The sequence below is a fragment of the Protopterus annectens genome, chromosome 5.part1 (assembly GCF_019279795.1).
Source record: "Protopterus annectens isolate FY-2018-M chromosome 5.part1, PAN1.0, whole genome shotgun sequence".
Taxonomy (NCBI): domain Eukaryota; kingdom Metazoa; phylum Chordata; order Ceratodontiformes; family Protopteridae; genus Protopterus; species Protopterus annectens.
Genome location: NC_056736.1, coordinates 441,035,395 through 441,051,876, shown reverse-complemented (window position 1 = coordinate 441,051,876; position 16,482 = coordinate 441,035,395).

Sequence of the window (16,482 nt, the reverse complement as noted above, 5' to 3'; positions counted from 1 at the left end):
CAATGTGGTGAAAGGACAAATACTTAGATTAATGAGATTGCATAATGATGAATTACAGCTTGGGTCAGCATTGGATAACCTAAGAATGGATTTTTTAGAGAGAGGGTATCCTAAGAATATGTCTGACAATGATGTACTAGAGCTGAGTAAAGAAATAACATCTAGAGGTAGAGCTTATTTCTCTGAGAGAACAAATGATAGGTTACATGGGAGTAATAAGGGTGACAATAAACTTAGATTTCCCCTTACATACAGTAGTGACATCTGTGTTTTTTGTGATGTCTTTAAATAAAATTGGAACATCTTGAAAACTATAGGAGACTTGGATGGTCTTCCGGACGACACCCCTAAATTTGCCTTTAAGAACAAGAAGTCCCTAAAACACCAATTATGCTATGGGACAAGGAATGGTGGATTGAATAGTATTTCACAGAGGAAGGGTACTTATGCTTGCAGGAATTGTTCATCCTGCAGGCATGTACATTCCTGTATGACTTATATCCATCCAGATTTACATTTTGAGCTACAGGCCAAACACTATGCTGACTGTAGAACCAAAAACATAGTGTATTTTGCATTTTTCACATAATGTAATGCCTACTATGTAGGAAAAAACAATTGTATGCTTAAAGAATGCATACAGGAGCACTATTGGGATATCTCTAATAGGAAGGAGACAAGTGCTTTATTTAAGCATATAGAGAGTAAAGGTGACTCACATTCTTTTAAATTTTTAGTATTAGAGACTTTGCAGTAAGGAATGAGGGGTGGTGACATTAAAAATCGCAAGGAGGTTGCAGAACAGAGGTGGATTCTTAGATTAAATGCACATATATTACCTGGCTTTAATGAAGCATTTTTTTTGAAACCCTTCCTTAAGGCCAGGACTTTGAGACATTAACATAGTTTTCTAGGCATTTTATCATGAATTTTATAGTGCATTAGTCTATTTTTAGACTTTTTTAGATTTTGGTAGATAAGATACTTAATTGTATAAGTGATTAATTGATTAATTGAATCATGTGTTTAAAATAAAAGCAAGCGCACTTTTGAATGTATTTAGTCTGATGAAGCGTTCAGTGTGATCTTGAAACCGCTTACTACTTTGGAGTTTTTTATTAAAGTGGATTTTATTCAGCCATGGTGATTTGGCTCAGCTTCTTTCCTCTCATTTGATTGTTCTTTGCCTAGAGCCACATCTTTACAGGTAACTGGTGCTGTTTTTTCTTGAATATAAAATTCAAGTTTTTTAATGGTGAGTGCTTTCAAAGAACTGTCCACTTCATCTGACCATACAATCAGATGGAAATACACAACATATAAATGGTAGCATCAATTAAAATAACATCAATTAAAACATTAATCAACCAATCAAATAAATAATTTAAACATTCCACAAGCCTTTAGAACTGGTTTTAAAGGTATTTAACCATGGGCTATTATCCATTTGAATTCAATCACTTCCACTTTATTCGCAATATCACCCATAGGTTCATAGGTTCATAGATTGGTACTAGGCTATCGGCCCTAGGGCCTATACAAGCCTAGCCATAACAATTCCCTGGATATTTCTTCACACAATATTTACTTCTCTGGACCCCTGTCTAGCAGGGCGACTGACATGATCCCCGGGGTGAATTTCCTATCTCCCATCCAATCATCAAGGTTACTTTTGAAGAGGGCCAATGAGGCCCTCTGCTTGACATGTATGGGCAGTCTATTCCAGAGTATGGAGAGTCTCTGGGTCAGGAACCTATCCCTCCAGCATGTTTTGTTCATTGTGATGACAAGGTTTAGATCCCTGGAGCATGTGGCTCTGAGGGATTGGGATTTCTTTAAGTGGAGCATGTCCAACAGCTCAGTGTTTGACATGGCCTTGTATGTTAAGTAGAGATCACCTCTGAGTAGACAATATGCCACAGAGTATAGTTGGAGTTTTTTAGATGGTCAGCATATGGCATCTTCTTTAGGCCTGTGATTCTTTTAGTGAGGTATTTCTGTGGCCTTTCCAGCTGTTGCAGATGTCTTGTGAGGTACATACCAAACGGGGCATTATACTCTATAATGGGTCTAATGAGGGATGAGTACAGTGGGACAATGACCTACTTTTTTCTGGAAGAAAAGCCCTTAGTGATGAGGTGTGCCACATAGAAGGATTTCCTGACTGTTGTGGCGATGTGGTTATCGAAAGTGAGACCACTGTCCACCTGTGTCCCTAAGTCTCTCATCACACTTTCGATGTTTAGTGTACCGTCACCTATGTGGTAATTCATGCGGATATTATCACGCAAGATCCCAGGGATCATCACTTTGAATTTTTGGTTTTGCAAATATTGCATTATAATATTTGCATGGGCGATATTGTGAATAAAGTGGAAGTGACTGAACTCAAATGGATAATAGTCTTAAGATCCCATATGAGTGCCTAGTATAATGATGAAGGTGCTTACCTCACAGTCACCTTTGAAAGGGAAATTTGTTTGGATTAAAATGGCCTACAAGGGCAGCTAGCCTAGTACTTGGCTATGAACCTGATATTTCTTCATTCAACATGCCATACAATGAACTTACTGATGGAATGTTCTCAGACTTAAGAAATGCAAAGTTCCTGGAATAGATAGTTAACAAACCAACTAGTGGACATACTATTCTTGACCTGGTGCTAACTAATGTAGCCATGTACACTATCTCACTAGTTTCTCCATCTGGGGTTAAATTTGTTCATAAACTTGCAAACTTCTCTTTCAAAATCTTGAAAATTCCTGCAAAGAATAATTCGTAATATAAGGATTTCAAATGGAAACACCTACTCAAACTCTATGATCAGCTATGTCAATTCACTTGTAACAAAATCAGACCTGGCACCAATACAACTGGCATTTATTAAAAAAGGTTATATTCCCAGAAATATAAATGACTGAAACTGGCTGTTCCTACAAGAGTCAAATCTCATGGTAAGCTTAAGAACAAAAACGTTTCTGATGGTCCACTAGCTGAAATAAACTCTACAACAAGAGAAAAAATATCTTAAATCATACAATATATCTAAACTCCGTCATATAAAAAATGCATCAAGAGTATCAGTATGCAACTAAAAGCTACTGTCAGGACTAGTAAGGCAAATCATGAACTTAAATTAACTTTTGGAAGCCAAAGATAATTATAAGGCCTTCTTTCATTAAATTAGGAAACTAAGACATAGCACCCAATAGGGTTCTGAACTTATCTAAAATGGCACCACCCACTCAACCCAGCAGACACTGTAAATATACTGGCAGATGAATATAATATAAACTTTACCCCTGAAACAACTCTCTTAAGTCCACAAATTCCCATATACCTCGCACCTCCTAATATCACAAAGAAACATGTACCAAAGGCACTCTCTACGACCAAAACCACTACTTTCATGGTGCCTGATAATTTACCTCAATGCCTCATATATAGGGCCAAACATGCCCTTGTGGAACCCCTTTTTAAACTGCTTAATCTGAGTTTAGCTGCATAATTTGTCCCCAAAGTATGGCATACTGGTGTTGTGACACCCCAACACAAGGATAGCCCTACCACAGCCCAGGAAACTAGACCCTGACTAGTCGGATTTGCAAAGCAACAGAATATATCATATGTGACCTCATAAACTATGATATCAAAAACTTTATTAGGATAGACACACATCAATTTGGCTTCATCATAGGAAGATCCTTCTTACTCAGTTTAGTTAATTTCTTTTAGAAGTTTACACAGTCTATAGCTAGTGGTCATTCTGTTGATGCAACTTATTTGGATTTGGCCAAAGCATTTGAAACTATACCCCATAGGTTCATAGGTTCATAGTAGGTACTAGGTTATTGGCCCTAGGGCCTATATAAGCCTAGGCAAATGGCACCCTGGCTTTCGCCACCCAAGAAAATTATTTTCCTGTGCCCCTGTCAAGCAGAGCCACAGAAGTGATCCCCGGGGTGAATTTCCTATCTCCCATCCAATCATCAAGATTTTTCTTGAAGAGTGCTAATGAGGAGCTTTGTTTGATATAGATAGGTAGTTTGTTCCAGAGTATGGGAAGTCTCTGAGATAGGAATCTATCCCTCCAGCATGTTCTGTTTATTGTGGTGACAAGGTTTAGGTCCCTAGAGCATATAGCTCGGAGGGATTGGGATTTCTTTACGTGGAGCATGTCCAACAGCTCTGGGTTTGACATAGCATTGTATATTAGGCAGAGATCGCCTCTGAGTAGGCGATATGCGACAGAGTAAAGCTGGAGTTTTTTGAGACGGTCTGTGTAGGGCATCTGTTTGAGGCCAGTAATCCTCTTTGTGAGGTATTTCTGTGGCCTTTCCAGTTGTTGTAGATGTCTTGTGAGGTACATACCAAAAGGGGAGTTGTACTCTATAATGGGTCTAATGAGTGATGAGTAGAGGGGAACAATGACCTCTTTTTTTCCGGATGAGAAACCTTTTGTGATGAGGTGTGTCACATAGAAGGATTTCCTGACTACTGTGGTGATGTGATTATCAAAGGAGAGACTACTGTCCACCTGAGTCCCAAGGTCTCTTATCACACTTTCGGTGTTAAGTAGAATACTGCCTATGTGGTAGTTCATGGGTACAGAGTTTTTACCAAAAGGGATGACAATGCACTTTTTGGCATTGAGCTTGAGGCCATGACTTTGACACCAGGCATTTGTCTCAGTGAGGTCCTTTTGTAGGATGTCCATATCATTAGGAGATTTAATTATGGCTCCTAGTTTGCAGTCATCTGTGAACTTTGTTAGCCAAAGACCTTCTGTGTTAGCCTGTACTTCAGAGAAGTAGATACCAAACAGGAGAGGACCTAGGACTGAACCCTGTGGTACTCCACTTGTCACTGGTCTGAAGTTGGATTTAGAGTCTGCTACTTTCACAGTGTGGGTTCAGTCAGTGAGCCAGTTGGCAACCCATCTTGTGACATAGGGATTTATACCTAGTTTAGTGAGTTTGTCTATAATTCCAGAGTGGGGGATGGTGTTGAAAGCCTTGATGAGATCTAGATAGGCTGTGTGTACCACCTTACCCTCATCTACAGCTTTGGTGACCGCTTCAAAGAAATCTATCAGGTTTAGGAGACATGATCTGCCTTTTACAAACCTGAGCTGGGTAGGGTCCAGAGTTTGGAGATTACCAATGTCATTGTTTATAAGTTCCATGATGATATACTCCATAGCCTTGCAGACCAGGCTCTTAAGGCTAATGGGGCGGTAGTTCCCGGGGTCCGTGGTGGCTCCCCCTTTGTGGAGTGGGATAACTGTTGCTGTGCACCATTCAGTGGGCACAAAGACTGAGGTGAGGCTATGATTGAACATGGTACTTAGGTGGGGTGCCAGTTTGTTCTGTAGTTCCTGTAGAACGCAGCCTGGGATGTTGTCAGGTCCCATGGATGCTGTGTTCTTGGCTTTGGAGAGTGTGTTTTTTACCTGTGCAGCCGTGATTACAGGTACTTTGCATTCTTCCGGTATAGAGATGGGCCCTTTAGGGGATGAGAGAAGGATAAAGTTAGCACTGAACCTATCTGCCAGGATGTTGGCAATATCAGTTGGTTCTGTATATTTAGTGGCATTGTGCTGTAACTCAGAGCAGATCTGAGTGTTGCCATTGAAATTCTTGACATAGCTATAGAATGCTTTGTGGTTGTCTTTAGAATCAATGGCGATTTTGTTTTTGCAGCTAGCTCTGGAGGATTTTATGAGGGACCTCAGCTTCTTACTGAGGCTGACCATGGAGTTCCTCCAATCACGGGATTTTACTCTTTTTTGCAACAGTTTCTTTCTTCTGTTGTAGAGTTTGTTTATAGCAGGGGACCACCAGATTGACTTCCTTTTTTTGGAGGATAGCATCTTGGTTCTGTTAGTGATTGCACGATCCATGCACTTGTGTAAGTGCTTATAAAGTGCAATTGTATAGGATTCAGCAGTCGTATCTCTATTGTCCATCAGCATGGGTGTTGTGAAGTTTGCCACTTCTGTCTTAAGAAGTGTGAAGTTGGCTTTGGAGAAATTTTTTACGGTGGTTTCCCTCATGGGGGGTGGGGCTGGGATGTGGACGTCTAGGGTGATTTGCTTGTGGTCGGATCTGACCAACAAGGAATTGACCTCTGGTGTGGAACACCGGTTGTCCATGCTGGTAATGACCAGGTCTAGGGTATTGCTGCCCCTGGTGGAGGTGTGGATAAGTTGATCCAAGGCATTGGAATTTATGAATTCCAGAAAATGTTGCGCACAAGAGTTGGTACATGAGTAGTTTTCCCATTTAATGGTGGGGTGGTTGAAATCACCCATTATTAGAGTGTTAGGTTGTACCCTAATATTTTCCAGTGAATCAAGAAATGAGGAGTGGGAATCCTGGGGCATGGTGGGGGATCTGTAGCAAGCTACAATTTGCATTGCAGTCTTGCCCAGAGTTAGTTGCACTTGGATAATCTTAGATGCATTATGCTGAGCAACTAGCTGGGAGGTGTGGATATCCTTAATGAATATGGACACGCCTCTGCCTTTAGTGCTTCGGTCCAAGTTAGGTGGCCGAAAGGTGTTGTATGAATTATAGCCTGGTAATGCAGGGGTGCTCTCTGGAGCCTTGAACCAGGTCTCTGTCACTGAACAGATGATGTTCTCCATTTTAAGGAGTGCCTGAGTGAGCACATTTTGAGGTTTAGACTTCTAGCATTGAGTAGCATTACCGTCAGCTTTTGCTTGCTTGTACCTGTTACGGTGGTGAATTTGTCATTTGAATCTTGCCTAAAAAAGGCACTATAGGGGTAGCAAGAGCCTTAGCCAGTATCCGGAATCCCAAGGGCGACAGGTGCAAGCCATCTCTGGCAAAGCATTGTGGTTTGTCGATCATGTCATCCCAGGCAGACAGATACTGGATCCCCTTAGAATGACACCAGAAGCTTAGCCAATTGTTGAAGTCAATCATTTTGTCCTTGTACTGTGGTATCATTCTGGGTGATGGCAGGATGCTACTCAGGGCTAGGGTCATACCTGCCTGGGCTAAAAGATCAGAAAGCTCCTCCATGTCTCTTTTCATGTAGTCCAGGGAGGTACGTCTCAGGTCATTCACACCAACATGGACAATGACAGAATCATATTTGTACTTGCTGTGGAGTGACCTGAGTGCATGCATTATGTGGTGGATCCTGGCACCTGACAGGCAGCTGACAGTGACTTTCTCCTTGTTTAGCCTGGTGAGTGGAACATCAGTGTGCCTGCCTATAGAGTCACCTATGACTAGAGTGTTAGGTACGTTGTTATGCCTTATGGGCTGTGGTTGAGTGGCACACTGAGTTTGTGGGCTATGTATCATTTAGGTTGTGTTGGGTGGTGGAGGTTGCTTGCGTTTCTGCTTTGGAGGTCCCTGTTGCTTGGGTAGATTTTTTTGAGAGCCTTGCTTGGGTAGATTTTTCTGAGAGCCTCCATGAATGTAGGTGTGTGTTTTGTGTTTCTATGTGTGTGTTTTGGTGGTGTAGGTTTTGAGGGACTATGTGATGAGTGTGGTGTGGTGCAAGTGTTTACCTTCTCCTCTTGACTGTCTAGTCCAGTCTTGAGTGAAGAGAGCTTTGCTTCCAGTTTGGTTATATAAGTGCATCTCTCACAGGTTGTAGTACTGGGTGGTAGGCGGAGAAGGTTTTCTGTGTACATGAGGCAATTGCTGCATTGCACCAAGATGCCCAGATTCATCAGGTAGACAGGAGAAAACACCGGGAGCTGACCCTTAGACATGCCTGGATAGGTACTTATTTATTAAGAACTGTTTTTCTCTAGACAAGTGAGGAAAGCTGAGTGCTGTAGTAATTTGTAGCTTATTTAGTGCTTACAATGAGTTCTGAACAAGTGCGGAGCTCAGAGAATCAGATTTGAGTGCTGAAACTAGAAAACTGGCTAGTTCTGAGAAACAAAATTAAGCTAGAAGGCTTCCCTCCAACACAGAAAGGCTTGGGGGCTCAGAAGCTTACAAACAGTCCTGGATACAGCAAATCTGTATCTGGACTAGATGGGTCTATATCATAACATCGAAGTTCTTTAACATCGAATGTTATAATATCGAACCCTAAACACCAAAGTGTGAAAACATTGAACAGTCAGAATAGCGAATATTTTCCCAGGGAAAAAATTTGCTATTCTGAGAAACATACACACAGCACAAACACACACAAAAACTCACCTAACCCACCCCCAACCCTAACCTACACACAATCACACACTTACCTGAACTCGACCCGTAATGCTCCAACATATCGAATGCTGAAAACAGCGAAGTCACAGCAACGGCCCACCGAATTCTTTCCCTGGGAAAGAATTTGGTGTCCTGCACCTTTGCTGTTTTCAGCGTTCGACTTTACGGGTTCAATATTATAACATTCAGTGTTAGAGAACTTCGATGCTATAATATAGACCCGACTAGACAACTTATAGGAAAGGCAGGAAACAAGCTCAGAAATTTTTTTTTGGCATCATTAATAAACTAACTGCCTTGAAAGTAAATCCATACATGGTAAGGTCAATAGCTAACTGAATGAAAGATACAGCCTATATAGTTAAAGTGGCATGTGCCTTCTCAGAAAGTATGAAGCTAACTACAGACGTGCCCCAGATCAGTGCTGGGACCCATCCTGTTCAGCATTTACTTCTCCAACCTCCAGACCAGGAATAAGGATCTTTGGTTAACTAAGTTTGCAAATGACTGCAAACTGGTCATTACTGTCAAATCTTCCTCTCATATTCATGTATTATAGCAGAGACTAACGCTCATAAACAAATATTTTATGGAGTAAAGGGCTAAAGTTAAATGTGCAAAAGTGTAGTATTGTCACTTTTAATAAACAACTCTTGTCTTCAACATAGACCACTCCAAAATGATCATGGAATCTGGTTTGATAATTGCTTTCCCTTTGATCAACATGTAGCAACAGTAGCCATAAAATCTTTCTATTAGCGCAACTAAAATCTAAAGTCATACCATCCAAGTGAGAAGATGGTATCATCTTTCTGTATGCAGCCTTAAATAGACTAATTGTTAAGTATAATGCCCTCTTCAGTATCTACATTTCTAGATATCTGAAACAACTGGAAAGGCCACAGAAGTTCCTAACCAAGAAGATGGTCAGCCAAAAATCACTGAGCTACCAGGAAAGGCTTGAAGCACTATAGTTTTATTTGGTTTCTTATAGACTCTTGTGGTGTGATCTATGGCTTGCATTCCACACCACGAGAAGCCCCATCCATCCTGATCTCATGTATTTTTATAAGACAAATAAATAGCTCTACAAACACTAGAGCAATTAACTTAAATCTCTACTAGTACACAAATGAAAACACACTCGACAGACAAATTTATTTCCCAGTGCATAGCCAATCTCTGGAACAGGTTTCCCCTACAAATTAAAAAAAGACATTTTAGCATCTTTCAAATTAAACATGGATGATTGGATGGGTACCCATACATTTACACAGGGAGTTTTGCTATTTTTGAGAGGCGAGATAGAACACGGTGGTGGGATTTGGCAAGGCAGAATTTGCCTTGTGCCTCATTTGCCTTGGATTTCCGAGGAACCTATGATCCTGTAAGGTTCTGAGTGTCACTGTAGTAGATCCCAAGAAACAGTATGTTTCTTTCCTTTTTAAGCAGTAGGTTTCTTTCCTTTTTAATTTCTTTAATTGTTTTGAGTTTCCAGTACTGTGGCAGGAATATTCCTGAATTAAAGTTCATGAAAGTAGTATTGCTCCAGTGCTTGATGTTTGCCAAGAATGCTCTTCCCAGCATCCAAAATGTATTCAGAATAACTTCATTTTGAAGTTTATAGGCATTACAATGGATAATGAGTCACACTCTGCCTTCAAACACAGCAATGACTCACTTTAGAATTACAGCATTTGTTGTGACTCCTGGTTTCAAACCTCCTTAATTCCCCAACAGTGACTAATCATATTCCTGCAGACATGACGATCACTGTAGTACCTAGTCACCATAGTACAGTCTGTTTTCTGGTCTTGATCATAAGCTGACTTTTTCTGTAATTTAAGTGCATCTTAACACGTCCAGTTAAAGTATTTTTCTTTTACAGATAGCCACAGCTTTGTTCTCTAAACACAGGATCTTATATTGTCACGTCTACTTTTTGTGTAGTTCACAATAATTTGTGTGCCTAATTACAAATACTGAGCTCAGAACTATACAGCTATGTTTTTTCTTAATGCTTCTGACCACATTACCATTTCTTTTGTGCATGCGTATATCTGTGGGGTCACATTATTGATAACATTCCGAAAGCTCAGTTTCAGAGAATCAGACAGATTTGTTCTGATGACAGTGATTATACCCAACAGGTACAGCATCTTAAGTCCAGGTTTATTAATAGGGGATATTCAGATTCAGTGATTCAAAAGGCATATCAACAGTCTTTGCTGGGCTCTAGGATGCAATTATTGAATGATTCAAGGAGCAACATACATACTAGTGGGGGAAAAAAAAAAAAAAAGATTTATCACTGCTTTTGGAAATAATACTTTTAAAATTCAGTTAGCAATATCTAAATATTGGCACATTTTAAAATCTGATACATTTTTTGAGTCTATGTTGGATGAACAATGTAGAAGTTTTTGTAAGGGGAAGACTGTGGGACAGCATTTTTCTTCATGTAAAAAGGGTCATAATTTCGATAGGAACTGGTCTAAGAACACAATAGTGGGCAGTACTTATTGTGGACATTGTAAATATTGTAAATTGATTTCTAAGACCAAATCATTCACAGTTAATACTTCTAAAGTGTATGATATTAGGCATTTAATTAAGTGCACTAGTGAATGGGTGATATATATAGCAGTGTGCCAATGTGGCTCCTTTTATATTGGACAAATCTCTTGTGCACTTAAGCAGAGGATAGCATTATATATCAGTGATATTAAATGTAAACACACTCATACTGCATTATATAAACATATACTACAACACAATACTGCACATTTTGTGTTTTTGGGGATAGATAAGGTTGTAGGGGACCATTTAGATATGTGTCATAAACATGATTTGCTGACTGAAAAAGAACATATGTGGATAGTCAATTTGGGTGCTCTATTTAAGCCTGGTTTGAACGACCACTGGTAAAAATGGGGGTATGTATAGGTATATTTTAGTATTCATAATAATTTTTGATATAGTATGTTTTTTTATATATCTATCTATATATATATTGTATATTCTTTTGTATACTCTTTATTTTAGTGGGAGTTTTCCTTGGCACATCTGGTATGAAGGTTTTGTAATTGGTATTTTTTGCACCTTTGCATTTTAAGGTGCAGTAGTTTTTTACTGTTTAATATAGTCATGTGAAGGGGGTTTTGGGGTTAGGTGTCCATTAAATGGGCCTATGTATTTAAGTATCCAGTACTGTTGCATCGGGACACACACTGATCATACCATGCGGCAAAACCGGTCTGTTTGGCAGACTGTTGCTTGAATAAATTTTTCACTTTACTGCTTCGTTTCATATTTTTCTTGGTTTACTTGTGCTGGAGTTTTTGTGGGGGGTGTGTACATATATATATATATATATATATATATATATATATATATATATATATATATATATATATATATATATATATATAGATATAGATATATACATATATATATATATATATATATATATATATATATATATATATATATATATATCCCTATACATACATATACACACACACACACACACACACACACACACACACACACACACACACACACACACACACACACACACACACACACATATATATAGTCTCTGTCTCTGTGTGTATATGTATATATGGATCCCTATCAGTTGATCAAGTTTTCAGAAAAGTACAGTTTTGTACCTACCATAAATGTAGATGTTCGAGTGTTCACCCTGCTGCAGTCATCACATTTGGGTTATCCTGTCGTCAGGCGGTCCCGCAGTCGGCCGGATTTCCAAAGTCTTGGTCCAACGTCGGTTGCTGTCGCCTCCTCCCTGACGTCAGAGCGCCAGGGGTACATATACTGCAACCGACGCCATGTTCTTCAGTTTTTCTTGCCCCAGATGTCAGGTGCCCCTAAAAAGGTGCTCAAAATTAGTACCAAATGGTGTGAACACTGTACAAACATAAAATCCCTTCAGCTATAAGCAAATACATCAGTAAGGCATAGCAGAGATTTAGCCAGAAGTTCAGAGGGGTTGGAGGGAGGGTAACCTGGACTGCAGCAGGGTGAACACTCGAACATCTACATTTATGGTAGGTACAAAACTGTACTATGTTCATCGTGTTACCCTGCTGCAGTCATCACACTTGGGTTGAGTCCCAAAGCTAAGGTAGGGTGGAGGAATCATAGAGGGTTAGTGGAGGCAATGAGGCCCCGCAGAACTGCAGTGGCGAAGCCCGCCCTGGACTTAGAATAAAGAGGTAAGTGATAGTGTTTGGTGAAGGTGTGTACTGAACTCCAAGTTGCAGCTTCTAAAATTTCCTTGGTAGGAACCCCTCTGAGAAAGGCTGTAGAGGTAGCTGTTGCCCTGGTAGAGTGGGATCTAATGGTAGGAGGAACTGGTTTCCCATGATGGGTATAACAGAACCGTATGCAATGCCTATTCATTTAGAAATGGTTTGTTTGGATATAGCCCTCCCTTGAGAAGGTGTAGCATAGGATACAAAGAGCTGGTCAGTTTTTCTGAAAGCCTTAGTTTTGTCCAAGTAGTAACAAAGCTGCCTGTGAATGTCCAAGGAATGCAAGAGTCTCTCACCTTTGTTCTGTGGATTGGGAAAGAAAGTGGGTAGATGGATGGTTTGATTTAAAGCTACACTGGAAACCACCTTAGGCATGAAGGAAGGATTAGTTCGTAGAGAAACTCTGTCTTGATGGAAAATGAGGAAAGGTTCCACTGCCATTAGTGCCTGTAATTCTGAGACTCTCCTAGCAGAAGTTATTGCCAGGAGCAGGGCAGTCTTCCAAGATAGGAACTGAAGGTCTGCAGAGAAAGCTGGTTCAAAGGGAGGTAATGTTAGTTTCTCCAGAACAAAGTTGAGGTCCCATGTTGGTGTAGGAGCTCTTCTAGGTGGTCTAATGTTTTTTGCCCCTCTGAGGAACTGCTTTAGAAGAGGATGTGAAAATAAAGGTGGATTCGTGTCGTAGTGAGCTGAAATAGCTGAAGCATGGATTTTAATTGAGGAGAAGGAAAGTCCTTTGTGCAACATCTCTGCTAAGTACTGCAGAATGTGAGGCATATGAGGCTGAGTTGTGTCTTGTCCTTTAGCTTGGTTCCAGGCAGAAAACCTTTTCCATTTGTCCGAGTAAGCCTTCCTGGTGCTTGGCCTCCTGGCTTCCAGAATAACATCCAGAACTGCTTGTGATAGAGGGGCTGGTTGGATGTTTAGAAGATTTGCCATGCAGCCAGGTTTAAGGTTTTTAGCTGGCTGTGTAGAATCTGTTTGTTTTGCTGCGTGAGCAGATGAGGTATTTGAGGCAATATCCATGGTGGGCTGTGAGCCATATTCTTCAATAGCGGGTACCAGTGCTGGCGTGGCCAGTCTGGGGCTATAAGAATCAGTCGAGGTTTCTCCTTTTTGACCTTCAAAAGAACCTTTGTGAGGAGAGGTAATGGAGGAAAGGCATATGCTGTCAGGTTTTTCCAACTGAAGGAGAGAGCGTCCACTTTCCAAGCTTGATGGTGGAATGTCCTTGTACAAAATTTTGTCAGTTGGTAGTTTTGAGGACTGGCAAACAGGTCTATATTTGGTAGGCCCTATTTTTGAGTTATCATTGTAAATATTTGTGGGTCTAGCCTCCACTCGTGGGAATCCTTGATGTTTCTGCTTAGGTCGTCTGTCAATGTGTTTTTCTGTCCTGGCAGGAATTGAGCTTGTAACTGGACTTGGTAGGCCAGAGCTGTGTTCCATAAGATCATTGCTTGCCTGCAAAGAGGGTAGGAATGTGTGCCCCCTTGTTTGTTTATGTACCACATTACTGTGGTGTTATCTGTCTTTATTGCCAGTTGTCCTGGATGTAGTAGATCCTTGAAGGCCGTCAGAGCTTTCTGTACAGCTAGCATCTCTTTTTGGTTTATGTGCAGTTTTCTTTGTTCTGCAGTCCACAGGCCTTGAATGCATTGCCCTGCCATGTGTGCACCCCAGCATAGTCTGAAGCATCTGTTGTGATAGTTTGCCTGGTTGGGGGCAAGGTGAAAGTCTGACCCTTGTTGAGGTGACATGCCTGTGCCCACCATAGAAATTCATGTTGAAGGCAGGGAATGAGAGATATCACTGTGTCCAAGCTGTGGCTGTGTTGAGAACATACAGTTTTTAGGTACCACTGTAATTTCCTCATATGCAGTTTTGCAAATGGTATTACCAGAATGCAAGATGCCATGAAGCCCAAAGCCTGCAGAATTTTTCTTGCAGTTAATTGGGTCTTTGTTGCCATTGTTTTGAAATATTGAGTCAGTTGTAGTTGCTTGTCTGGTGTAAGAAAAGCCTTCTGGGCTGTTGTGTCCAAGCTGGCACCCAGGAATGTCATTTTTTGTGAGGGTACTAGTTTTGACTTCTTTTCATTTACTGTGTACCCCAAACAATTTAGTAGATGCTTCACAAAAGCCAGATGATGTAAGAGAATGTCTTTTCTTTCTGCTTGGATGAGGCAGTCGTCCAGGTATGGATATATTTGAATTCCTCTTTGTCTGCAGTATGCAATTACTGGTGCCAGGCATTTTGTGAATACTCTGGGCGCAGTACATAAGCCAAAGGGCAGTGCAGAGAATTGGTAGTGGGTTGAACCTGCAATGAAATGGAGGTATCTTCTGCAACTTTGTCTGATAGGGACATGCAGGTATGCCTCCTTGAGGTCCAACGTTACCAGCCATGCTTCCTTGCCCAACATGGGAAGTAGCTGCTGTAGAGTTAGCATCTTGAATTTTGGGACTTGTAAGTAAGTGTTTAGAATTGAAAGGTCCAGAAATAGTCTCCAAGCATTGTCCTTTCTGGGTACTAGAAAGAGCCTTGAGTAAAATCCTTGGCCTTGCTCTTGAGTCGGTACCCGTTGAATGGCTCTCATGGCCATGAGAGTTGTAATTTGTTTTTGAGCCTCTGCCCTTTGATTTAGTGGCAGGTTTGCCATTCCTCTTTTCATTGGCAAGGTGTGAAAGTGGAATCTGTATCTTCGTAAAATTATGTCTAGGACCCATTTGTCCTTTGTGACCATGTGCCAGTTGTCTGCAAAAAGTGTTAGTTTTCCCCCCAAGGGGGCTGACAAAAGAGCTTTGTTTGGCCAGATGAGGTGCAAGTCATTGGGTTTGCCTTCTGGTGGGTTGAGACCTGTCTTCTCCTCCTTTCTGGGTTGGAGTGCCCCATTGGCGAGGTTTATACTGGGCTTGTGGTTGTCCTCTGCCCCTTGGGCGCCTGTATTTACCCCTCTGAGGTCTGTCAGTGGCTGGAAAGGACCAATTTTTTGTTGGCCAGTTTCTGCTGAAGCGAGGGGGTTGTACTTGTAGGAAATCTTTGACTGTCTGCATTGATTTCACCTTATCTTCCATTTTCTTTAAAACTTCTTCTGCTTTAACTCCAAAAAGAACATCCTGCTGTAAGGGTGCATCCAGTAGTTTTGCTTTAACATGATCAGGTAGACTTTGTTCCTTTAACCAGGCATGCCTACGTATAATTGATCCAGTGACAGCTGCTCTGCAGGAGGCCTCCAAAGAATCAAACCCACATTGTAAGGTATGTTTGCCCACCTGCTCGGTGGCGTGCAACAAATCCTGTACTTCTTTCAAATCAGATTGTTGAGGGAGAGAGGTTATCTTTTGTTTTAACTGAGAGATTAGAAACTGCTGATACTTGAGCATATTAAATTGACAATTTAGTGCTCTCATAGCTAATGTGGCTGAGGTGTAAACCTTTTTTCCTCACCTGTCTAGTGCTCTTGAGTCCCTCTCAGAAGGTGCTGGGTTTTTAGCCATGGAAGCCTTAGCCCCCTTGGGACCCTGGGAGATAGTCTCTGGGTCAGCTACTGGGCTTTTGTAAAGAAATTTGTGGGAATCAGGTACTCTGTAGTATCTGTCAGGCTTAGCCGGAGAAGGAGGGAGAGAGTCTGGGTTGAAACTGGATTCTAAATAAACATCATCCACAATGTCCAAAACAGGTGGGATGGCTAGAGGTCTGTGTTGGGGGAGCAAAAGAAACTCTCTGAGCCTTTTCTTGGAATCAGAGTAATCCTGACCTTCCCAGTGAAAATGTTCCCTCATAGTGTGTAAAGTTTCCCCAAAAGAGTAGTCTTCAGGAGGGGAAGCTGAGGGAACAGAGTCCTCAGCATCAGAATCTTCATAAGGAGAGTAGGAATAGTCTTGGTCTTCAGAGGAATTTGAAGAAATAGAAAGTTGTTCAGAAGAAGCAGAATCTTCCTCTTGTCTAGGCCTTTTGTCAGGAGGAGGCTGTGAACCCCTGATAAGAGAAATCAA